General features: G+C 43.0%; 1 protein-coding gene across 2 annotated transcripts in view; it reads right to left on the bottom strand.

Moving 5' to 3' along the window:
- Positions 1 to 17,392, bottom strand: part of CRACR2A (calcium release activated channel regulator 2A) — a 118,732-nt gene extending 101,340 nt beyond the window's left edge. For both annotated transcript variants that reach the window (XM_069763438.1, XM_069763437.1), the window contains exon 1: positions 17,141 to 17,392. The gene's annotated coding sequence lies outside the window, so the exon portion shown is untranslated. The remainder of the gene's footprint in view (positions 1 to 17,140) is intronic.
- Positions 17,393 to 25,524: the final 8,132 nt, after the last annotated feature.

Raw genomic sequence — 25,524 nt, 5'->3', positions numbered from 1 at the left:
TGGTCTGTACTGTATGTCTGCAATACAGAAGTCGTACAACCCTCTATAGATAAGCACTCTCGCTTCAATCGAGCGTGCATGAGACCGATTCATCAAGGCTTTCATGTCAGAATTCTGGTGTAAAAGCTTTGAAAAGTGTCAAAATTTAGGCAAAAATTGGAGATGCACCTACGTTTTATGACTTTTGATTTTTTCCAGATCAGTTTCTCCCAGGGAGGCAGAAGGAGAATTAAGATATCCATAATCGATGATCACCTAATCCTACCATTATTGTCGGAAAGAACTGGAAGTACGAGTCTAAAAAAGCCCCAATGGCCAGTGTGACCCCATTGCATTGTGTGCTAACAATGCATTCCTTACAGAGAGGAGTCCCGCATGGATTCACGACACACAATATTCAAGGTGATAGGGTCATCTCTTCCTCGAAGTTCCCATAGCAAGTCCATGCTGGTATGTATGTTCTTGGACTAGGACTACTGGCTGATACCCACTGGTCTTTATTAGAAGGTCTACCATTCAGTTAGGTAGAATATTCCAGGTCAGCCTCATCGAGGTAGACCAAAATGGTCATGGAGAGGTCTTCACATTGGATCTAAGTAGGATCTAACTCCTGTGATCTGCACGGATCTTGCATGGAGTTTTGACTTCTTTTTCACTAGGACAACAATGACTAACAAACGTGATGTTTGTACACCAAATTTAGTATTGGGAACTACAATATTTATGGGAATGCCAACCGGAGGCCCATAATAACAGTAGGCTATTCACAAAGCCAGTCCAACCATTATGTCCTCAGGGCCAAAAGTGGTCACGGGGCTGAACCAACCTGTAATTTGGAATAGGAATAAAACGTTTATAGGGTTAGACCAATCTGTGGCTAAGATGCCAATTAGAACATTAGATCATTCCTAGAATGTTTCCAGTCAGAATTCTAGAAGTCTTGTAGGGTTAGATCAGACCGGAGCCATGATCAGAAACGAGAGAAGCTTCTACTTAAAAGTCTGAAGACCATAGTCTAAGAAAACAGTCTAGATGACGTCCTTGTCAAGGTCGAAAATACCTTGACTAAAATAATGCCAGGCATGTCATCTTGGACAATAATAGTATTTCCAATTGTAAAATAATCCACGGAATTGAATGAGGTTCCTTGGATCCACCAGAGACAAGGTTTCTGAGGGTCCTGCTCCATCTATACAGAATACGTACACATCCACTATTAGGCTACTTTCACACATCAGGTATTCGCTGTCAGGCTAAATTTAAAAAAATCGGATCCGGCGAATGTTACCGCCTGATCTGTTTTTTTCCCATAAACTTGTATTAGTGCCGGATTGCACCAGATGACATTGCGTTTTGTCCGGTTTTCGCCGGATCCGGAAAATCTGCCGTTTCCGGTTTCTGGAAAAAACGTCCATAGCAACGTTTTTTGTCTCCAGCAAAAAAAACGGAAGCGCCTGATCCGGCGCTTGAGGCGGTTTGCTAGAATGGAAGCCTATGAGAGCCAAAAGGTGCTGGATCCGGAAAATGACGGATTCCGGTGCCAGATTCCAGTTTTTTAAAATGAGCATGCGCCCAATTTTTTTTTATCTAATAATCTAGATATGCTTGCCAGATCCATCGAAAAAACTGATCCGTCGCATCAGTTTTTCACAATCTGCCCGGGATCCGGTTTTTCCAACATTTGCCGGATTGTGCCTGATGCAAAAAACCTGATGTGTGAAAGTAGCCTTAATGATGATCTTTGCTGTTATCATTGTGTATGGTCTGAAGGGATTTCTTCCTAGATGACGGAGATCCTATTACCATCATAGGACATGTCCTGTGTGCATGCGTTTTTGTTACAATGTGTCATTTTGCTATCTTGGTTTATCACTGATAGGGTACCTTAAAATATTCCTAATTGTTTAGACTTGTATCTCATGTTAAAGTGCAGAAACTATTGGAAAAGGACAATGTTTAAATCTGTTTTTTTGAGTTAAACATTTAATGAAATGTTTAAAAAATTATTAAGTTAAATTATTTGATTGTATTAGCAACAAAACGTATAGAAATCTTCCAATGTTACTCTGGCCAATGGTTTTTTTTTTAAACTGTAACTACATCCTGTTTCAGGAAACACATGAACATTAGCAGCAACGAACAGACTCCTCCCCTATCTTTTGTATCATTTCATCTAATGAGCGTGTGCAAAAGTCATTATGAAGGGAGTGGGAGGAGGTGAGCTGAGATATCATCTATAACCTGTGTTATCATCTGTAAATAGAGAAGTTACATATTATAATCCTGTCTCTGATAAGGAAGCTGCTGCAAATTCTTCCTTCGAAGGACAGGAAATATGAGTCTAAAAAAAGCCCAGTGGCCACTATGAAAATGGCATCGTATACTAATTTATTTATTTTTTATAAAGATTTTTCTAAGAGTCAGGTAATTTCCCAGTACATGCTGAATCCATCCCCCAAAATTTGAAATGACTGATTTCTTCATCCAAGTAGGCCAGGAATGGGATGTCTGATGGCATGGCGCTGTCAGAAAGGGGGCATCTTTTCTATAAAGGGGCGTTTTATACGCGTTGTAGATGGTTCCTTCTCCCAGATCCTTGCCCTGTAAAGTTGGCAGGTATGCACTTATTGAGGGTGCAATCATGTAGAAGCATTGGAACCCATAACAGACCCTTCCTTCCAAACCTTTTGGTTGGGCACAGTCAAAGCCTGGAAGTTGAGAGTGCAATGGTGATCTGATGTATTGCTACCACCTGAGGGATTACTTGCGAAACCGAGCTGCAATACCAAAGACAATCTAAGGACAAAAGTGGCAGAAATTGCAAAAATTAAACACATATAAGGAATATTGGAATGTGAACCTTCTTTTGTCACCTATCTAATTCCAGTAACGTGGATATTCTGGCACAGACATCTAAGAGAATCAATGGAAGTCCACTGTGTAAGACCTTCAATTATTAGTGTAGGCATCTAAAAGAGCTTCTTTTGCTCTGGTGGACCCAGACTGAGGGTCAATCTTACAACAGACACTGTGTAATGGTTAATTTCCTCTGTTGTGGCGAAACAGGAAATTTGGACACTTGCTGAAGAATTCCACAAAAGATTACAGATAATCATTGAGGAAAAAGAGGTTCTTCCTTAAAGTCAAAATAGGGACCACCAAAAAAAAAATGTGTTCTCCAGTTTATCTTATGATTTTATAGGTATGTGATAAGGTAAAATCCTGGACGGTTGAGTTGGCATCTGTCTCTCCATTTTGTTAGGTTTTTTTACTTATCGGTGCTGGCTCCGGTGCCGGGCTTTGCTTCCTTCTCCTGTCGTCATTATGTCATTGTTAAAAGCCCTACAAGGCCATCTCCGGAGGGTGATAACTGCCCAATTATTGAGGCAGAAGGGATCTCGGTTACCTCCTGTTCATCAGGCGTTAAGCTTCACCTACCCACTTGGTTTAGGTCCAACCCTCTCAACTCCACCGTACACATGAGCTCTCGGATCCACCAAGCGTTCATGTGATTTCAGTGGTGGAAGAGCAGAAAACCCATGACCTATCTCTCCGAAAATCGAAAGGATCGGTTATTAAAATCCAGTTACTCGATCCTTCTCTTCTCTGATATCATCTGCTGGAAGAAGAGTTGGGAGGTCTCCATACACATCACATGGTTCGTTGTACATACATCCTATAGAGAAAAAAAAAAGGGTCTAAAGCCAACTTTTACCTAACGTGTCTAAGCCGATGCCAAACACCACCGGTGGCAGTCTATTTTCTTAAGGATCAGATATGTTAAAATCCATATGTCCAATCCTTCTGTCTCCTGACGTAATCTGTTGGGGGAGAGTTGGGAAGCCTCCTACATATCAACATCATATGGTTGGCTGGTCACGCTGAAAAAGGCCGGTTGAGATGTCAAAGTTGATGTCAAACATCTCTGGTAGCTTTTTACCTTCCATGAGAACATAAAGATCCTGATCAGATGAGAGTTAGGAGGACTCCATACATATTACATCGTTGGCCGGTTCTACTGAAAATGGTGACTTGGACCTCTAAGCTGAAGTCAGGCTCAACTGATGGCAGAACATAAGGATCAGACAGGTTGAACTCCTTATGTCTGGTCCTTCTTTCCTCCGGCGTCCACCATTGGGGACAGGAGTCAGCGTACCACCATATACATTAGATTCATCTGGGCCTCCTAAAATTATCGGGTTCAGCTGACGTTAATGTGTATATTTATCAGATTTTTAACCCCCGGTATAGATTTTCCTCATCCCCTCTGGCTGTGTATTATAAAAGCCTTGTAGGATGGTTTACGTTATTCTTCTGTCGCCTTGTGACAGATGAAACCAAATTACTGATCTTTTGTTAAAACTCTGTAAGCAAACGAACATTCTTCCATCTTGTCAGCCTCCGGGTGCGTGAAAAACAAGATATGTGAGATTTTTTTCCCCTTGTCACTTGCAATGTTTAAAGATTATTGAATGCGAGAGTAAAAGTCTCTTCCGTCGCTTTCATTCGTTTGCACAAAACAATAGTAAACCAAACTCAGGACACAAAGTGCCGGGATCATGGCCTCGAATGATACTGTCCTGACAGGTCGGATTTCAGAAAGTCTCAAAAGAGATGGCTGTGATCTTTAATCTGGGAAATACAGGCTGGTCCTTTAAGGCCTGGGACATTATACCAGAATTGGGGATATTGTACCAGGATTGGGGATATTATATCAGGATGGGGGACATTATACCAGAATTGGAGATATTGTACCAGGATTGGGGACATTATACCAGGATGGGGGACATTATACCAGGATGGGGGGCAGTATACCAGGATTGGGGACATTATACCAGGATGGGGGACATTATACCAAGATGAGGGACATTATACCAGAATGGGGGACATTATACCAGGATGGAGCACATTATACCAGGATGAGGGACATTATACCAGAATTGGGGATATTATACCAGGATTGGGGACATTACACCAGGATGGGGGGCATTATACCAAGATGAGGGACATTATACCAGGATGGGGGACATTATGCCAGGATGGGGGACATTATACCAGAATTGGAGATATTGTACCAGGATTGGGGACATTATACCAGGATGGGGGACATTATACCAGGATGGGGGACATTATACCAGTATGAGGGACATTATACCAGAATGGGGGACATTATACCAGAATGGGGGACATTATACCAGGATGGAGCACATTGTACCAGGATGGGGGACATTATACCAAGATGAGGGACAATATACCAAGATGGGGGACATTATACCAGGATGGGGGGCATTATACCAAGATGGGGGGCATTATACCAGGATGGGGGACATTATACCAGGATGAGGGACATTATACCAAGATGAGGGACATTATACCAGGATGGGGGACATTATACCAAGATGGGGGACATTATACCAGGATGTGGGACATTATACCAGGATGGGGGACATTATACCAGGATGGGGGACATTATACCATGATGAGGGACATTATACCAAGGTAAGGGACATTATACCAGGATTGGGGATATTATACCAGAATGGGGGACATTATACCAGGATGGAGCACATTATACCAGGATGGAGCACATTATACCACAATGGGGGACATTATACCTAGATGAGGGACATTATACCAAGGTGAGGGACATCATACCAGGATGAGGGACATTATACCAGGATTGGGGATATTATACCAGAATGGGGGACATTATACCAGGATGGAGCACATTATACCAGGATGCAGCACATTATACCAGGATGGGGGACATTATACCAAGATGAGGGACATTATACCAGGATGGGGGACATTATACCAAGATGGGGGACATTATACCAGGATGTGGGACATTATACCAGGATGGGGGACATTATACCAGGATGTGGGACATTATACCAGGATGGGGGACATTATACCAGGATGGGGGGCATTATACCAGGATGGGGGACATTATACCAGGATGGGGGACATTATACCAGGATGAGGGACATTATACCAAGATGAGGGACATTATACCAGGATGGGGGACATTATACCAAGATGGGGGACATTATACCAGGATGTGGGACATTATACCAGGATGGGGGACATTATACCAGGATGGGGGACATTATACCAAGATGAGGGACATTATACCAAGGTAAGGGACATTATACCAGGATGAGGGACATTATACCAGGATTGGGGATATTATACCAGAATGGGGGACATTATACCAGGATGGAGCACATTATACCAGGATGGAGCACATTATACCACAATGGGGGACATTATACCTAGATGAGGGACATTATACCAAGGTGAGGGACATCATACCAGGATGAGGGACATTATACCAGGATTGGGGATATTATACCAGAATGGGGGACATTATACCAGGATGGAGCACATTATACCAGGATGCAGCACATTATACCAGGATGGGGGACATTATACCAGGATGGGGGACATTATACCAGCATGGGGGACATTATACCAGGATGGGGGACATTATACCCAAATGGGGGATATTATACCAAAATTGAGAACATCATACTAGGATTGGGGACATTATACCAGGATGGGGGGCATTATGCCAGGATGGGGGACATTATACCAGGATTGGAGATATTGTACCAGGATTGGGGACATTATACCAGGATGGGGGACATTATACCAGGATGGGGGACATTATACCAGTATGAGGGACATTATACCAGAATGGGGGACATTATACCAGAATGGGGGACATTATACCAGGATGGAGCACATTGTACCAGGATGGGGGACATTATACCAAGATGAGGGACATTATACCAAGATGGGGGACATTATACCAGGATGGGGGCATTATACCAAGATGGGGGGCATTATACCAGGATGGAGGACATTATACCAGGATGGGGGACATTATACCAAGATGATGGACATTATAACAGGATGGGGGACATTATACCAAGATGGGGGACATTATACCAGGATGTGGGACATTATACCAGGATGGGGGACATTATACCAGGATGGGGGACATTATACCAGGATGTGGGACATTATACCAAGGTGAGGGACATTATACCAGGACGAGGGACATTATACCAGGATTGGGGATATTATACCAGAATGGGGGACATTATACCAGGATGGAGCACATTATACCAGGATGGAGCACATTATACCACGATGGGAGACATTATACCTAGATGAGGGACATTATACCAAGGTGAGGGACATTATACTAGGATGAGGGACATTATACCAGGATTGGGGATATTATACCAGAATGGGGGACATTATACCAGGATGGAGCACATTATACCAGGATGGAGCACATTATACCAGGATGGGGGACATTATACCAGGATGGGGGACATTATACCAGGATGGGGGACATTATACCAGGATGGGGGACATTATACCCAAATGGGGGATATTATACCAGAATTGAGAACATCATACTAGGATTGGGGACATTATATCAGAATTGGGTACATTATTTAAAGGATAGGGGACATTATACAAGGATGGGGACATTATACCAGGATGGGGAGTATTATACTAGTGTGGGGGACATTATATCAGAAATTGGGACATTATACCAGGATGGGGGACATTATACAAGGATGGGGACATATACCGGGATGGGGGATATTATACAAGGATGGGGACATTTTACCAGGATGGGGACATTATATCAGAAATGGGGACATTATACCGGATGGGGGACATTATACCAGGATGGGGGACATTATACCCAAATGGGGGACATTATATCAGCATTGAGGACATCATACCAGGATTGGGGACATTATACCAGGATTGGGGATATTATACCAGAATGGGGCACCTTATACCCAAATGGGGGACATTATACCAGAATTGAGATCATCATACCAGGATTGGAGACATTATACCAGAATTGGGAACATTATTTCAAGGATGGGGGACATTATACAAGGATGGGGACATTATACCAGGATGGGTGGCATTATACTAGGGTGGGGGACATTATACCGAGATGGGGGATATTATACCAGGATGGGGAGCATGATACCAAAATTGGAGATATTATACCAGGATGGGGGACATTATACCAAGACGGGGCATTATACCAAGATGGAGGACATTATACCCAGATGGGCGACATTATACCAGGATGGGGGACATTATACCGGGATAGGGAACATTATGCCAGAATTGGGGACATTATACCAGAATGGGGGAAATTATATCAGGGTGGGGCGATATTACAACAGGATAAAAGACATTATACCAGGATGGGGGACAATATACCAAAATTGAGGACATTATACCAGGATAGGGGACATTATACCAGGATTGGGGACATTATACCAGAATGGGGGATAATATACCTGGATGGGAGACATTATATAGAATTGGGGACATTATACCAGGATGATTATATCAAGGTGGGGAGATATTACAACAGGATAAGGGAAATTATACCAGAATTGAGGTCATTATACCAGGATAGGGGGCATTATTCCAGGACTCTAGGTACACCACTGGATGGATCGATGGATAGATTTTGGATTATTTTTGATTCGGACCTAGAACATTTTGTGATCGTGTAATAGACAGATATACGGAATAACATCGCAGAAATCCTGTGACTGAAGCCTCTGCAGATAAATCCTCTCTGACTTCCCTCCACATTTCGGTGGATGCCTCGCTGCCGCCTCTCTGCTTTCTGCCGTCATTAACATCAGTAATTGTCAGCGAGTTCAGCGGCTTTTTTCATCAAATCTATTTGCTAAATGCGGGGAAATGGCTGCCACAATTCCACAAACACTTCAGGTATTTCTCCTAATCCCGCAGCCTGGGAACATAAAGCCGAGAATGACGGCCGGTCAATATTGACCTAAGACCGCTCTTATTTTATATACCTGGAAAGTAAATGTGCCTCCGCCCGTCTTATCTCACCTTATTACGGCCTACGGATGTTCCATACATCAGCCCTTGTCCTACATTAAGGTTCATGGATCCATCTGGGGTCTCCAAAAAGTGCCTACAGGTCCATAAGATGGAGACAGCGCCACCCTTTCTACAGACTGTGTCTGGTATTGCAGCTCGGCTCTACTAAAGTGAATAGTACAGAGCTGCAATACCAAGCTCAACCTGTGTACAGAGGTGGCGCTATAGAAGAAGGCCAATTTTCAATTTTTCACTTTTGTGCCAGTTGAAAAACACGACATTTCTGCCATTGTTTCATAGTGTTTTGTTTTTGCTTTACTGCATTTACTGTGCGGTAAAAATGTCCTGGAAAATTAATTCTCCAGATCGGCCTGAATACGGCAATACCAGACTTATGTTATGGTTTCTTTATATTTTACTGGTGAAAAGAAATCTAAACTATGTAAAAAAAAAAAAATTGTTTTTTTGCGAGCCGTAACACTTTTTTTTTTTTTTTTTAAAGTAAATTGCTCTAAACCCCCCCCCCTCCCTCTCCCCCCTCCAAAAAAAAAAAAAAACAATTCTGGAATTCTGGTGTTTCAAATGTTATCTTTCTTTACATTTTTTTCTGTGAAGGTTAAACAATTCAAAAATTCCATGTTTTAGCAGAATTGATTATTTTTTAATTTTTTACATTTATTTTTTAATTATAAAATGGGAGTGATTCAAACTTTTAAACTTGTTAAAATGTAGTTTTATTAATTTCTACCTCATTTTCTACACCCCCTTGGAAACTTGATCCTGCAGTCCCTTGTACCATATACAGCAATATCATAAAACATAAATAGATAGAAATTAGATAGATCGATAGATAGTTAATAGATAACAGATAGATAGATAGATGATAAATGAATAATAAATAATAGATAACAGATAGAGAGATAGATAGATAATAAATAGATAGATAATAGATAGATGATAGATAAATAGATAGATAGATAGATAATAGATAGATAATAGATAGATAATAAATGAATAATAAATAATAGATAGATAATATATAGATGATAAATAGATAATAGATAATAGATAGATAGATAATAGATAGATGATAAATAGATAATAGATAATAGATAGATAGATGATAATAGATAATAGATAGATAGATAGATAATAGATAGATGATAAATAGATAATAGATAGATAGATAGATAGATAATAGATAGATAATAGATAGATAGATGATAGATAGAGAGATAGATAATAGATAGATAATAGATAGATAATAGATAGATGATAAATAGATAATAGATAGATAATAGATAGATAGATAATAGATAGATGATAGATAATAGATAGATAGATAGATAGATAGATAGATAATAGATAGATAATAGATAGATAGATAATAGATAGATAGAGAGATAGATAGATAGATAATAGATAATAGATAGATAGATAGATAATAGATAGATAGAGAGATAGATAGATAGATAATAGATAGATAGATAATAGATAGATAATAGATAGATAATAGATAGATAGAGAGATAGATAGATAATAGATAGATAGAGAGATAGATAGATAGATAATAGATAGATAGATAGATAGATAGATAGATAGATAATAGATAGATAGAGAGATAGATAGATAGATAATAGATAGATAGATAGATAGATAATAGATAGATAGATAATAGATAGATAGAGAGATAGATAGATAGATAATGGATAGATAGATAGATAGATAGATAGATAGATAGATAGATAGATAGATAGATAGATAAAAAAGAAACACCAAAAAATCATACAAAAGGTGATAATTTATTTATAAGTGTGCTGTGGCAACATTTCGGTTTCAGTATTTGTACCTTTTTTATTTTGGAACCCCAAACGTCACCACAATAAATACGGTAAATAAATAATCCACTTTTGTACACGCTTTTGCTATGCTGCCTCCAGTTTTCCTTTTTTACCTGGATGGTTTCATACGAACCAGGGAGGCCTTGCACCCTCATTTCTTAAAGGTGATGCTCTACTTTTTCTATATATAGGTAGATAATAGTTAGGACCCGAGCATGCTCATATAACACCTTATCCGAGCACGTTCGCTCATCACTAGAATACAAGTGTCAGGAAAGACATCTGTTGTGGAAAGGAGAAAGGAGATTGGTTATTCTCTAGGTCTTGTTCCTAAGCTACGAATGGATGCGACGTTCTACAACTTCCAGCAATTCTAGTTTTAGATGGAATAAAATGAACCCGTTACTGCTCAGTATAAGTCATACCCGTTAGAAACGCTAAAGTGATTAAGTTAATAACATATTACCGTAATTACACGTGATGGCGACACGACAACTATAATTAACGTATTTGTGTACATTGGTTACGGCAGATTCCGTGCCGCTGAGCTCAGTTACTTCGTTCTAGTCCTTGGTTCACTATGGCACCTTTTTATGGGCACGGGATGGCACATGAAGGAACATTTCCAGTAGACACAATGCAGATTTGGGTTTGCCGTGCCGTAGGCTGGAAATATGAGCAGCAGTTTGGAACGTTGTTTTGAAAGACTGTCCTATCTAGAACACTTCTTCGGCATTGTTGGCCGGAGTCAGAAAAGACACATTTTGACCAAAGAACCTTGCACGGTTCTACTAAGCCTTAGATCATTAAGAACCCTGGTTTGCTTTTGCAGAATCGCAGGGTTCCAGGTCTTGTGTAACCTTCATAAGAGGTTTGCACACACTGCAGCAGGGATTTTGGCCCCCTCCTCCATACAGATCTTCTCCACGTTTCAGCTCCCTCCAAAGATTTTCTATTGGGCTCAGGTCTGGAGACTGGCTAGGCCATTCCAGGACCCTGAAATGCTATTTATGGAGTCACTCCTTAGTTTCTCTGGCTTTGTGTTTTGGGTCATTGTCATGCTGGAAGACCCAGCCATGACCCATCTTCAATGCTCTTACTGAGGAAAGAAGATTGTTGGCCAAAATCTGTCAAAACATGACCTCATCCATCCTCGCTTCAATACGGTGTAGTCGTACTCTCCTTTTTGCAGAAAAACATCCCCAAAGTATGATGTTTCCCCCACCATGCTTCACAGTTGGAATGGTGTTGTTTGGTTTGTACTCATCCTTCTTCTTCCTCCAAACATGGCAAATGGAGTTGACACCAAAAAGTTCTATTTTGGTGTCATCTGTCCGCATGACCTTCTCCCATGTCTCCTCTGGATCATCCGGATGGTCATTGGTGAATTTCAAACTGGCCTGGCGTGAGCAGGGGGACCTTGCTTGCCCTGCAGGATTTTAATCCGTGACGGTGTAGTGTATTGCTAACAGTAATGTTTCAGACTGTGGTCCCAGCTCTCTTCAGGTCATCAACCAGGCCCTGCCATATAGTTCTGGGCTGATTCCTGACCTTTATCAGAATCATTCCTGACCCCACGAAGCGAGATCTTGCATGGAACCCCAGACCGAGGAAGATTGACAGTCATCTTGATTTTTTCCATTTTTAATAATTGTGCCAACAGTTGTTGCCTTCTCACCAAGCTGCTCACCTATTGTCCTGTAGCCCATCCGAGCCTTTTCCAGGTCTACAATTTTGTCCCTGGTGTCCTTAGACAGCTCTTTGGTCTTGCCCATGGTGGAGAGGTTTGTGTGTGATTGAGTGTGTGGACAGATGTCTTTTAAACAGGTAACAAGTTCAAACAGGTGCAATTAATACAGGTAATGAGTGCAGAGTAGGAGGGCTTCTTAAGGCTTCTTAAAGAAAAACTAACAGCTCTGTGAGAGCCAGAATGCTTGCTGGTTGGTGATCAAATACTTATTTCATGCAATAAAATGCAATTTAATTATTTAAAAATCATACAATAAAATTTACAGACAAAACTTGCTAAATTGGCAGTGTATCAAATACTTATTTTCCTCACTGTACAGCAGTCTCAGTATCTCCTATGTGATATATACATATATATGATGTATTTACAGCAGTATTAATGTATCCAATGTGTTGTATATACAGCAGTCTCTATGTCTCCTATGTGATGTATACAGCAGTTTCAGTGTCTCCAATGTGATATATATACAGTTGCCTCAGTGCCTCCTATGTGGTATACAGCAGTCTCAGTGTCTCCTATGTGATGTATATACAGCAGTCTTGGAGTCTCCTATGTGATGTACAGTGGGGCAAAAAAGTATTTAGTCAGTCAGCAATAGTGCAAGTTCCACCACTTAAAAAGATGAGAGGCGTCTGTAATTTACATCATAGGTAGACCTCAACTATGGGAGACAAACTGAGAAAAAAAATCCAGAAAATCACATTGTCTGTTTTTTTAACATTTTTTTTGCCTATTATGGTGGAAAATAAGTATTTGGTCAGAAACAAAATTTCATCTCAATACTTTGTAATATATCCTTTGTTGGCAATGATAGAGGTCAAACGTTTTCTGTAAGTCTTCACAAGGTGGCCACACACTGTTGTTGGTATGTTGGCCCATTCCTCCATGCAGATCTCCTCTAGAGCAGTGATGTTTTTGGCTTTTCGCTTGGCAACACGGACTTTCAACTCCCTCCAAAGGTTTTCTATAGGGTTGAGATCTGGAGACTGGCTAGGCCACTCCAGGACCTTGAAATGCTTCTTATGAAGCCACTCCTTCGTTGCCCTGGCGGTGTGCTTTGGATCATTGTCATGTTGAAAGACCCAGCCATGTTTCATCTTCAATGCCCTTGCTGATGGAAGGAGGTTTGCACTCAAAATCTCACGATACATGGCCCCATTCATTCTTTCATGTACCCGGATCAGTCGTCCTGGCCCCTTTGCAAGAGAAACAGCCCCAAAGCATGATGTTTCCACCACCATGCTTTACAGTAGGTATGGTGTTTGATGGATGCAAATCAGTATTCTTTTTCCTCCAAACACGACAAGTTGTGTTTCTACCAAACAGTTCCAGTTTGGTTTCATCAGACCATAGGACATTCTCCCAAAACTCCTCTGGATCATCCAAATGCTCTCTAGCAAACTTCAGACGGGCCCGGACATGTACTGGCTTAAGCAGTGGGACACGTCTGGCACTGCAGGATCTGAGTCCATGGTGGCGTAGTGTGTTACTTATGGTAGGCCTTGTTACATTGGTCCCAGCTCTCTGCAGTTCATTTACTAGGTCCCCCCGCGTGGTTCTGGGATTTTTGCTCACCGTTCTTGTGATCATTCTGACCCCACGGGGTGGGATTTTGCGTGGAGCCCCAGATCGAGGGAGATTATCAGTGGTCTTGTATGTCTTCCATTTTCTAATTATTGCTCCCATTGTTGATTTCTTCACTCCAAGCTGGTTGGCTATTGCAGATTCAGTCTTCCCAGCCTGGTGCAGGGCTACAATTTTGTTTCTGGTGTCCTTAGACAGCTCTTTGGTCTTCACCATAGTGGAGTTTGGAGTCAGACTGTTTGAGGGTGTGCACAGGTGTCTTTTTATACTGATAACAAGTTTAAACAGGTGCCATTACTACAGGTAATGAGTGGAGGAAAGAGGAGACTCTTAAAGAAGAAGTTACAGGTCTGTGAGAGCCTGAAATCTTGATTGTTTGTTTCTGACCAAATACTTATTTTCCACCATAATATGCAAATAAAATGTTAAAAAAACAGACAATGTGATTTTCTGGATTTTTTTTTTCTCAGTTTGTCTCCCATAGTTGAGGTCTACCTATGATGTAAATTACAGACGCCTCTCATCTTTTTAAGTGGTGGAACTTGCACTATTGCTGACTGACTAAATACTTTTTTGCCCCACTGTATATACAGCATATACAGCACTCTCTGTGTCTCCTATGTAATGTATATACAGTAGTCTCAGTCTCCTATGTGATGTATAAATAGCAGCCTCAGTGTCTCCTATGTACTGTATATACAGCAGTATCGGTGTCTCCTATGTGATGTATGTACAGCAGTCTTGGTGTCTCCTTTGTGATGCATATACAGCATGTACAGCAGTCTCTGTGTCTCCTATGTAATGTAAGTATGTACAGTAGTCTCAGTCTCCTCTGTGATGTGTAAACAGCAGTCTTGGTGTCTTTTATGTGATGTATATACTGCAATCTCGGTGTCTCCTCTGTGATGTGTATACAGCAGTCTCAGCATCTCCTATGTGATGTATATACTGCAGGCCTCCCTCTGCTTGAGTTCTATAAAATGTGACATGAGCAGTGATGAATTTCCCCCCTGTGAGTAGACCTGCAGTGTAATATACATCTATATTCAGAACTTAGTGCTGCAAATTCTTTACACAACTTATCGCAAAAAGTCAGACCGACCCAAACTTGGAAAAGTAGTCACGCGTAGAACAAACATCAATACCATCCAACATCCCAGCCGCACCAAAGAGAAGCAGCTCCCGCCATCAGGCGTAACTTTATTATTTAACTCTGTCTATTCAGGATAGCTGAAGTTCTATTTTAGCAAATTGGATCTTCAGCTTCAAAATTTTGGACCTATTAGTAAAAAAAAAAAAAGCAAAAATGGTGTTGAAAGAGGGACAACTTTAAAAGGACACCATTGGGGATATTTATTTTACTTAAATCCATGTATTTTGGTGCTAAAGTATTTTTTTTCAATTAGGTTTCATGAAATATATAGCATGGACTGACTATTTTGTAACTGATTTATGGCCACAGACGCATTAAAGGAGAACTGGACCTTCATGTGATCATAAATCAGCAGAGAGACATCAGAAAACAACAGATAAAAGAGTTACAAGCAATTCATCAGAGGCAGCTCACCGACAGTTTCTCAGTTTACTCATTCTGCAGTCAGCAATAGACGGTGTAACACAGAGGCTACTTAAGGCAACATTTTATTGAGAATCACTTGCAAAAGTGCTTATTTAATTTTTTTTTCAGAATATTACACTACAGATACATGTGATATAGGACAGCACTGACTACCGGGATTGCAGTAAATCCGCTAGTACAGTCACCAGTCCAGCAGAAATTATGGTAGGTCGTTTTGGAGGATCTGCATGTGTTTCCTTTAAATTGCTGAGATCATATAATGACTCATTAACCATAATCTACTACTTTTTTTTTTTTTTTAGAGCGCTGCCCCTTTAAAGGAAGTGGTTCTGTAAGCTGAAGAGCAGGTTTTTATGGCAGCGTACCTGTGAGTGCATGTAATGTACACGCTAAAGGCGATTATCATTAATTATCAGGAGAAGGCGCAACCGGCAGACAAAGAAGACCACCCTCTTATATTTCCTCTGGTACTAATTGGTACAAGCACCAGGAGCCCCCAAAAGCAAACAACTTATACTGCCGCTTAAATTTATAACAATGTGTCATGTAATATTGGATATTTTACATCTATCCTATTATATCATGTGCCACAAGTACATTATAATAGAATTATAAGTGCATTATGATGTTCTGCAGCAGCTGAGGTGTGTATTATGATGTTCTACAGCAGCTGAGGTGTTTATTATGATGTTCTGCAGCAGCTGAGGAGTGTATATATGAGTTTCTCCACCAGTCGGGGCACATACTATAGTATATACACTGCAACTAGTGAAAAATCTCTTATCAGAGAGGAAACACTACCCACCAATCAGCAGTCGGCACAAAAAATTGCTCTTCCTGCAGGGGATAAGTAGCGCCGTTATGTAGACTCGCTTATCTCTCTTTAATTATACGGTGCTAATATCAGATTATTGTACTATAGTATATACACTGCAACTAGTGAAAAATCTCTTATCAGAGCGGAAAAACTACCCACCAATCAGCAGTCGGCACAAAATATTGCTCTTCCTGCAGGGGATAAGTAGCGCCGCTATGTAGACTCGCTTATCTCTCTTTAATTATACGGTGCTAATATCAGATTATTGTAGTAGGGGGGTCTTGCCTTGCAAATCTCATTATTCTCACAAAATTAGAAAAATTGTTCCATTGATAAAGACTCGAAAGGGGTCTAGAGACCACCGAGCAGTAATGGTCATGGGCCTTTTACCCACCACTACACTTGCATTGACCCCATGGGCTATCGCCCATTTTCTAACGTCAGTCCGGTTTCCGGCCATCAGTATAAATAAGACAAATACAAGATATCGATATGTTTAAATCGTTCATGATCGTCTCTTCCCACTTGGACAGGTGAGATATTTGGGACATCTGTTTCCACCATAACCATCTGTTCGCTGGCGCCGACTGTCAAGATCCCACCCATCAGCTGGCACCGGAGGAGAACTTTACACAATTTGCCAAGGTTCTCTTACTTACTTTGACAACCCAAGTGCAGGAAGCTCAGAGTTTCCAGATGTCCATCCCTCCTTGGAAAGCGAGAAGAAGCGCAGAGAATCCTTCAAATGTCCATATGTGTCAGAGCCGGATGGATTTCTCTTCTTCACCTGAAGTCACAGAACCTCTAAGAGTTTTGTCTCTAGTGCAAAAAATTGTGGGAGGATTAGAAGAGGCATTGTGAAAGTAGTGAGGGAGAACAGCAGCACGCCTCGGGGAGGGACCTACAGACTTAAGAAACCCTGCTGAGAAGGATAGACTTATAGTAGGAGGAAGGTTTACGAGAAGGTTTGGTTTGGGACCGCTTTAAGGATTCTGTTTGAAAAAATTGGCAAAATCCCAAAACAGAGCTAATAACTGTGAGACTAAAACAGCAAAGCACAGTGACCTAAAGAACAGAGCTTGCCAGTGTCCAAAAAACAGAGCCTGCCACAGTGCCCAAAAAGCCGAGACAGCTGCAGTGCCCCCAAAAACAAAGCCTGCCACAGTGCCCTAAAAGACAGCCATGTGCAGTGCCCAAAAACAGAGCCTGCCACAGTGCCGAAAAAGCCAAGACAGCTGCAGTGCCCCAAAAAACAAAGCCTGCCACAGTGCCCTAAAAAACTGCCATACGCAGTGCCCAAAAGACAGAGCCAGCTGCAGTGCCCCAAAACAGAGCCTGCCACAGTGCCCAAAAACAGAGCCAACCACAGTGCCCCAAAAACAGAGCGAGCCACAGTGCCCAAAAAAACGAGACAGCTGCAGTGCCCAGAAAAACAGAGCCTGCCACAGTGCCAAAAAACAGAGTGAGTTACAGTGCCACAAAAACAGAGCCAGCCGCAGTGCTCCAAAAACAGAACCAGCCGCAGTGCCCAAAAACTGAGCCAGTCGCAGTACCCAAAAACAGCCAGCCAGTGCCCAAAAACGGAGCCAGCCACAGTGCCCCCAAAACAGAACCTACCACAGTGCCCAAAAAACAGAGCCAGCCACAGTGCTCAGAAAACAAAGCCAGCCACAGTGCCAAAAAAACAGAGCCAGCCACAATGCCCTATAAAACAGAGCCAGCCACAGTGCCCAAAAACCAGAGCCAACACCCAAAAAAAAAGAGCCAGCCACAGTGCCCCAAAAACAGAGCCAGCCACAGTGCCCATAAAACAGGGCAAGCCACAGTGCCCTAAAAAAAAGAACCATCCTCGGTGCCCAAAAACAGAGCTTGCCACAGTGCCCAAAACAGCCAGCCAGTGCCCAAAAACAGAACAAGACACAGTGCCCTAAAAAACAGAGCGTGCCACAATGAACCAAAAACAGAGCCAGCCAAAATGCCCAAAAACAGAGCCAGCCACAGTGCCCAAAAACCAGAGCCAACACCCCAAAAAAAAGAGCCAGCCACAGTGCCCCAAAAACAGAGCCAGCCACAGTGCCCATAAAACAGGGCAAGCCACAGTGCCCTAAAAAAAAGAACCAGCCTCAGTGCCCAAAAACAGAGCTTGCCACAGTGCCCAAAACAGCCAGCCAGTGCCCAAAAACAGAACAAGACACAGTGCCCTAAAAAACAGAGCGTGCCACAATGAACCAAAAACAGAGCCAGCCAAAATGCCCAAAAACCAGAGCCAACACCCAAAAAAAAAAGAGCCAGCCACAGTGCCCCAAAAACAGAGCCAGCCACAGTGCCCATAAAACAGGGCAAGCCACAGTGCCCTAAAAAAAAGAACCAGCCTCAGTTTCCTAAAGAACAGAGCCAGCTGCTGTGCCCAATAAAACAGAGCCATCCACAGTGCCTAATAAAACAGAGACAGCTGCAGTGCCCAAAAAACAGAGCCTCCCACAATGCCATAAAAAACAGCCAGGTGCGGCGTCCAAAAGACAGAGGCAGCCACAGTGCCCTATAAAACAGAGACAGCTGCAGTGCCAAAAAAAACAGTCAGCCACACTGCCCTAAAAAGAGAACCAGCTGCAGTGCCATGCCTAAAAAAAAACAAAAAACAGGCAGCCACAGTGCCCTAAAACTGAACCCTCACTGTCCCCTCAAAACCAGAGACAGCCACAGTGCATCAAAAACTGAGCCCACAATGTCCCCCCAAAACCAGAGCTAGCCAGTGTCCTAAAAACAAATTCAGCTATGACTTCTCCCCAAAAAGCAAACTGAAGAGACCCAAAAAGAGAGCCAGCAACAGCAACAGTGCCCTAAAACAGAGACAGCCACAGTGCATCAAGACAAGAGCCACGGTGTCCCAAAAAAAACAAGTGAACAACAGTGCCTCATCTTCCCCAAAACCATAACCAGCGACAGTGCTTCAAAAACAGAGCTAGCCGCAAGGCCACGACAACAGAGTCAGACTAGGAACCTTCAAAACAGAGTGAAAACAGAGTGCCCCCATAACAGATCCAGCTCCCTATAATATAGGGAGTTCAATGCTCCATTACAGAGGCAGGGGAGACAGAGCCAGGTGATAAGCGCCCCCATAATGATAAAGATGGAAAGTGAAAAATTCAACATAAAAATTAAAAATATCTATTTAGACCATAACGCGTTTCGCCTGTGTCCAGCCTTCCTCGAAATGCGCTGTGATTCTAATAAATATTTTTTAGATTCCGCTCTGCCAGAACGCTTCTCGGAGGATATTCCTCTAGCACACCACGTCGGCTGCATTGTTACGCTTTTGGTAGTTGGGCCCTATGTGCACAATTCTATCAGGTGAGAAATTTTGCTTTTTATGGTTATAACAGTTACGCTCAGAAGGCGCTGCTCCCTCTACCTGGTCCCCTAAGGGAATTCCACATTTGGAAGTACCAGGACCCCATAATAGCTAGGCATAGTCCTCTATAGCAGGAGGAGTCCCAGTGCCCCTGCAGCGCCCCAGGGTCCTGGTCGTTGCAGTAATATCATTCTCCTCTAGGGAGGAGTGATGTTACGTCTGAAGGCAATAAAGGAGATCTCTTTGCCAGGTATTACAAACCACACAACACACTTCACACTCCAGTCCACCAGGGGGAGCCATGCTCCTATTTAGTAGGGCACTCTTCACAATTAGGTAAAACTGGTGGTCTGGATAGGAAGAGAGGCAGAGGTGAGCTGGGCTTCACCCAGTTAGCTGCTATCTGAGCTCCACTCAGGTAGTCGGTCCCTGACAGGGGTGGGATCCTGTCAGAGGCCTAGACAGAAGGCCACGGAGCTGCGTCGTCCCGGCGTGCGGCAGCATCCTAAGGAAGGACACGAAAGAGAATTGTAATGTAGAGGGTGAGAAACAAAATCATCGCAAAAGGAGAGGAAACCAGAAGGAGTTCTGCCTTACACAGGCTGCCTCCTGAGGCGCAGGATTCGGTGGCCGGAACACCGAGGGAGCAATCGTCTCCAGTTAATTGCACATTGCTGATCCGCACGGTGGCAACTTATGGGGGCTGGGGCGTGATAGAGTCCCTGTAAAAAGCCTCAGGCCATCAGTCATACAGGTTTGTCCGATCCATCTGGGGGACAGGGAGAGAGACATAACATCTACAATAGTTGTGAGGACCTTACCGAGAAGCTCAGCAGGGAGGTACTACAACACCCAGGCGCTAGAGGAAGGCTACTGATTTCCACCTGGATAAGGGGACTCTGGATTTGCCTTCAGACCGGCCGGACTCTGCCTGTCCTGTGATCTGGTGCCCTGGACTGTGGATGCTGAAGCCTTCAGTAAAAGGTAAAGAGACTGCAGCCTTGTGTCCTCGTTCTTCACTGTGCCATTCATCATCACACACTGGGAAGCCCTGGGGACACACTTCACCTGTGGGAAGGTATACCAACTAGCTGCCATAACATCACCCCAGAGGTCCCCTAAGCAGCGTCGGTCACCCTGACCGAATACCACAGGTGGCGTCACGAACATTATCCCTTTAAAGACCTTTCCCCCAATATACAACGGACGCCCCTAGGGCCACAGACTGGGCCAGCTACGTGACACGTGACATCCCCCTCCAGAACCGAAGGGCCCTGCACAGAGTACCCCACTACCCTACTGGGAGGCGATGCACCCCACTATAGGGTCACAGTGCCCCATTATCGAGTCAGTCACAGTGCCCCATTATACAGCCAGTCACAGCGCCTCATTATAGCCTGTCACAGTGCCCCATTATAGAGCCAGTCACAGTGCACCATTATAGAGCCAGTCACAGTGCCCCATTATACAGCCAGTCACAGTGCCCCATTATAGCCAGCTACAGTGCACCATTATAGAGCCAGTCACAGTGCCCCATTATACAGCCAGTCACAGTGCCCCATTATAGCCAGCTACAGTGCACCATTATAGAGCCAGTCACAGCGCCTCATTATAGCCAGTCACAGCGCCTCATTATAACCAGTCACAGTGCCCCATTATAGCCAGTCACAGTGCCCCATTATAGAGCCAGCCACATTGCCCCATTATACAGCCAGTCACAGCGCCTCATTATAGCCTGTCACAGTGCCCCACTATAGAGCCAGTCACAGTGCCCCATTATATAGCCAGCCACAGTGCCCCATTATAGAGCCAGTCACAGTGCCCCATTATAGAGCCGGTCACAGTGCCCCATTATAACCAGTCACAGCGCCTCATTATAACCAGTCACAGTGCCCCATTATAGCCAGTCACAGTGCCCCATTATAGCCAGTCACAGTGCCCCATTATAGCCAGTCACAGTGCCCCATTATAGCCAGTCACAGTGCCCCATTATAGCCAGTCACAGTGCCCCATTATAGCCAGTCACAGTGCCCCATTATAGCCAGTCACAGTGCCCCATTATAGCCAGTCACAGTGCCCCATTATAGCCAGTCACAGTGCCCCACTATAGAGCCAGTCGCAGTGCCTCATTATAACCAGTCACAGTGCCCCATTATACAGCCAGTCACAGTGCCCCACTATAGAGCCAGTCACAGTGCCCCATTATAGCCAGTCACAGTGCCCCATTATAGCCAGTCACAGTGCCCCACTATAGAGCCAGTCGCAGTGCCCCATTATAGAGCCAGCCACAGTGCCTCATTATAACCAGTCACAGTGCCCCATTATAGCCAGCCACAGTGCCCCATTATAGCCAGTCACAGTGCCCCATTATACAGTCAGTCACAGTGCCCCATTATAGCCAGTCACAGTGCCCCAATATACAGCCGGTCACAGTGCCCCACTATAGAGCCAGTCACAGTGCCCCATTATACAGCTAGCCACAGTGCCCCATTATAGCCAGTCACAGTGCCCCATTATAGCCAGTCACAGTGCCCCATTATAGCCAGTCACAGTGCCCCATTATAGAGCCAGCCACAGTGCCCCATTATAGCCAGTCACAGTGCCCCATTATAGCCAGTCACAGTGCCCCATTATAGCCAGTCACAGTGCCCCATTATAGAGCCAGTGAATGTCCCACAGCAAAGTCCAGCAGAACTGTAATTTTTGTTGCTTCTCTGCCACCAATCTGAACAGATAACGCATATTTTTGGAAAGTTCTGGCTTCTACATGGATCTTCTTACAGCGCTACAAAATCAGGCATCGTCCATGGACCGCTGGGTGGTCTTTGATTGCCAAAACTCTCCCATCTAAAGTAAGGTCTTAAGGAATGTAATGTTATGAATTACAGAAATCGCCATCACCTTGTGAATCCCCACTGATCTGCCGCTGATAAGCAAACGTTCAATTTCCTTACAGCACCCCCACAGGAGAAATGAAGAATTACACCGTTCACAATGAAGTGAATGGGCAGTCTGTGTAATGTACAGATGTGCCGGTTCCTCCAGAGTGAGAGGCTTTGTATCAGCTCTGTATAGTCTCCCTGACTATTAAAGAGAATCTGTCAGTTAGTTTTTAAAATGTAATCTGAGTGTGGCATGATGTAGGGGCAGAGACCCTGATTCCAGGGATGCGTCACTTCCTGTAGTTTCAATACAATCAGTGTTTCATCAGCAGGAGATTATCACTGCATGAAGTGTAATAATAATGTAATAATACTCATGTCCAGTCCTCATTTCTGCGCCAGGCATCCTCGGCCCACCCATCCTCACGAGACGTCATGATGTGCGCTGCCTTACGAGATCATGTAGCCGCAGGGACTAGTAAGCCCAAGAAGAGTCCAGAATGCCGACCTGAGGACGCCAGGCGCAGAAGTGAACACTGACCCGGTCTGGCTGTCGTGGCGGATTGGACCGGACTCCGGACCAGGGCAGCACAAATGTTTTCACTAAACACGAACGATGATAAAAAAAAAAAAAGCAATCTGCGAGCGATTTATCTCGGTCACTCGGAATCAGAAGGATAACGACAGTCTAAGAAAGGAAAGTTTTCCATATAATATAATATAAGACCTTGGATCCATGTGTTATTCACTATTTCCTTCTCACGCTCTCAGCAGACGGACATTCTACACAGGGACATCCCCTGTAGCTCCCCTAGACCGTCACATTGGCATCTAGTAAGGCTTATGATATATATGTCCCTGGTGGGCTAGAGCTTAAAGGGGTATTCCCATCTCCAAGATCCTATCCCAATATGTAGTAGGTGTAATAATAATAATAATATTAACAAATACCTCCAATTAGAAATGTAGTATAGTTCTTCTGATTCGCTATGTCTCTTTCCTCATGTGCAGGCATTGCAGGACCTTAGGTATCCATGGTTACGACCACTACTAATTAGTTGTCACTACATTAATGGTTGTAACCATGGATACCTAAGGTCCTGCAATTCCTGCACATGAGGAAAGACATTTCGAATCAGAAGAACTATACTACATATTTAATTAGAGGTATTTGCTAATATTATTATTATAGGATAGGATCTTGAAGATGGGACTACCCCTTTAATGCCAACTATTTTTAGTTATTTAGAGCACCTGGCTGCTCCTTTAAACCTGTCGACTTGCAGCGTTGAACAACTGCCGATCAGCTACACGTTTGCCTGTCGGAAGTCATTCGATAGCCTTTTTTGGGCAGGTTGACCACACTATCGGAGGTCATTTGATAGCCTGTTTGGACAGGTCGACCACACTATCGGAGGTCATTTGGTAGCCTGTTTGAACAGGTCGACCATACTATCGGAGGTCATTTGATAGCCTGTTTGGACAGGTTAACCACACGATCGGAGGTAATTTGATAGCCTGTTTGGACAGGTTGACCACACTATCGAAGGTCATTTGATAGCCTGTTTGGACAGGTCGACCACACTGTCGGAGGTCATTTGATAGCCTGTTTGGACAGGTCGACCACACTGTCGGAGGTCATTGATATCCTGTTTGGACAGGTCGATCACACTGTCGGAGGTCATTGATATCCTGTTTGGACAGGTTGACCACACTATCGAAGGTCATTTGATAGCCTGTTTGGACAGGTCGACCACACTGTCGGAGGTCATTTGATAGCCTGTTTGGACAGGTCGATCACACTGTCGGAGGTCATTGATATCCTGTTTGGATAGGTCGATCACACTTTCCCCACGGCACAGAACAATCAGCAATAGATAGGCTGTCATTGTTCTCGGCAGCACATTAACCTTTACAAATGATGACTTGCTGCCGAGAATTGATATTTGTTTGTTTTTTTTAAGCAAGTTTAACCCTTTCACGCCTTGGCCATTTTCCAGCTTTTCTTTTTTGTTGTTTTTTTTTTTAACTTCTCATCTTCCAAAAGCCATAACTTTTTTTTTCTGTCCATGTAAGGTTTTTTTTTTTTGTGGGTCTGGTCTTACTTTTAAGTGATGCCATTTATTTTATCATCTGATGCACTGGAAAAGCGGGGAAAAAAAATCACAAGTGCAAAAAATCACAAAGGCAATTTCACAATAGTTTTTTTTTTTTGCCGATACCATTTTTGGATATATTTGATGTTTTGATCGCCTCTTATTGCAATGTTCTGGAGGCCAAAATAACGTAATTCTGGTGTTTCTATTTTTTCTCTCTCATTATTTCGTTTACCAATCGGATTAATTTATTTTATATTTTCATAGATCAGACTTTTTTTTTATTGTGTTATTTTTAATGGGGCAAAATAGGGGCGATTTGAACTTGTGAGGGTTTTTTTATTATTTTTTTTTAAAAAAAAAAAATTTTTGTCCAATTTTTCACCCCCCCCCCCCCATAAAAAAAAAAAAAAAAAAAATTCGAAATTTTTTTTAAATTGCCGTGATGCGTCTAACTTTGATACGAGGGTATCAATGCAAATCTATGGGTCCGTGAAAAAAAATGGGACCACGCTCGATGACATCCAAGCATGGTTTGATTTTTATGGATTATCACATAGGAGAAGATGGAGAAACTTTTTTTCTCCACATGCATAAAAAAAATGTATACCGCTCAGACCACACTCCGTACATGAGAACATCGGACACCAGGAATATTATATATAAATTTATAGCCATACTAGATTCCCACAGAAGTTGTTTAGATAACCCAC

This window comes from Ranitomeya imitator, chromosome 4 (genome assembly GCF_032444005.1).
Source record: "Ranitomeya imitator isolate aRanImi1 chromosome 4, aRanImi1.pri, whole genome shotgun sequence".
NCBI classification, from domain to species: Eukaryota; Metazoa; Chordata; class Amphibia; order Anura; family Dendrobatidae; genus Ranitomeya; species Ranitomeya imitator.
This window is presented reverse-complemented; position numbering and strand designations above follow the sequence as displayed.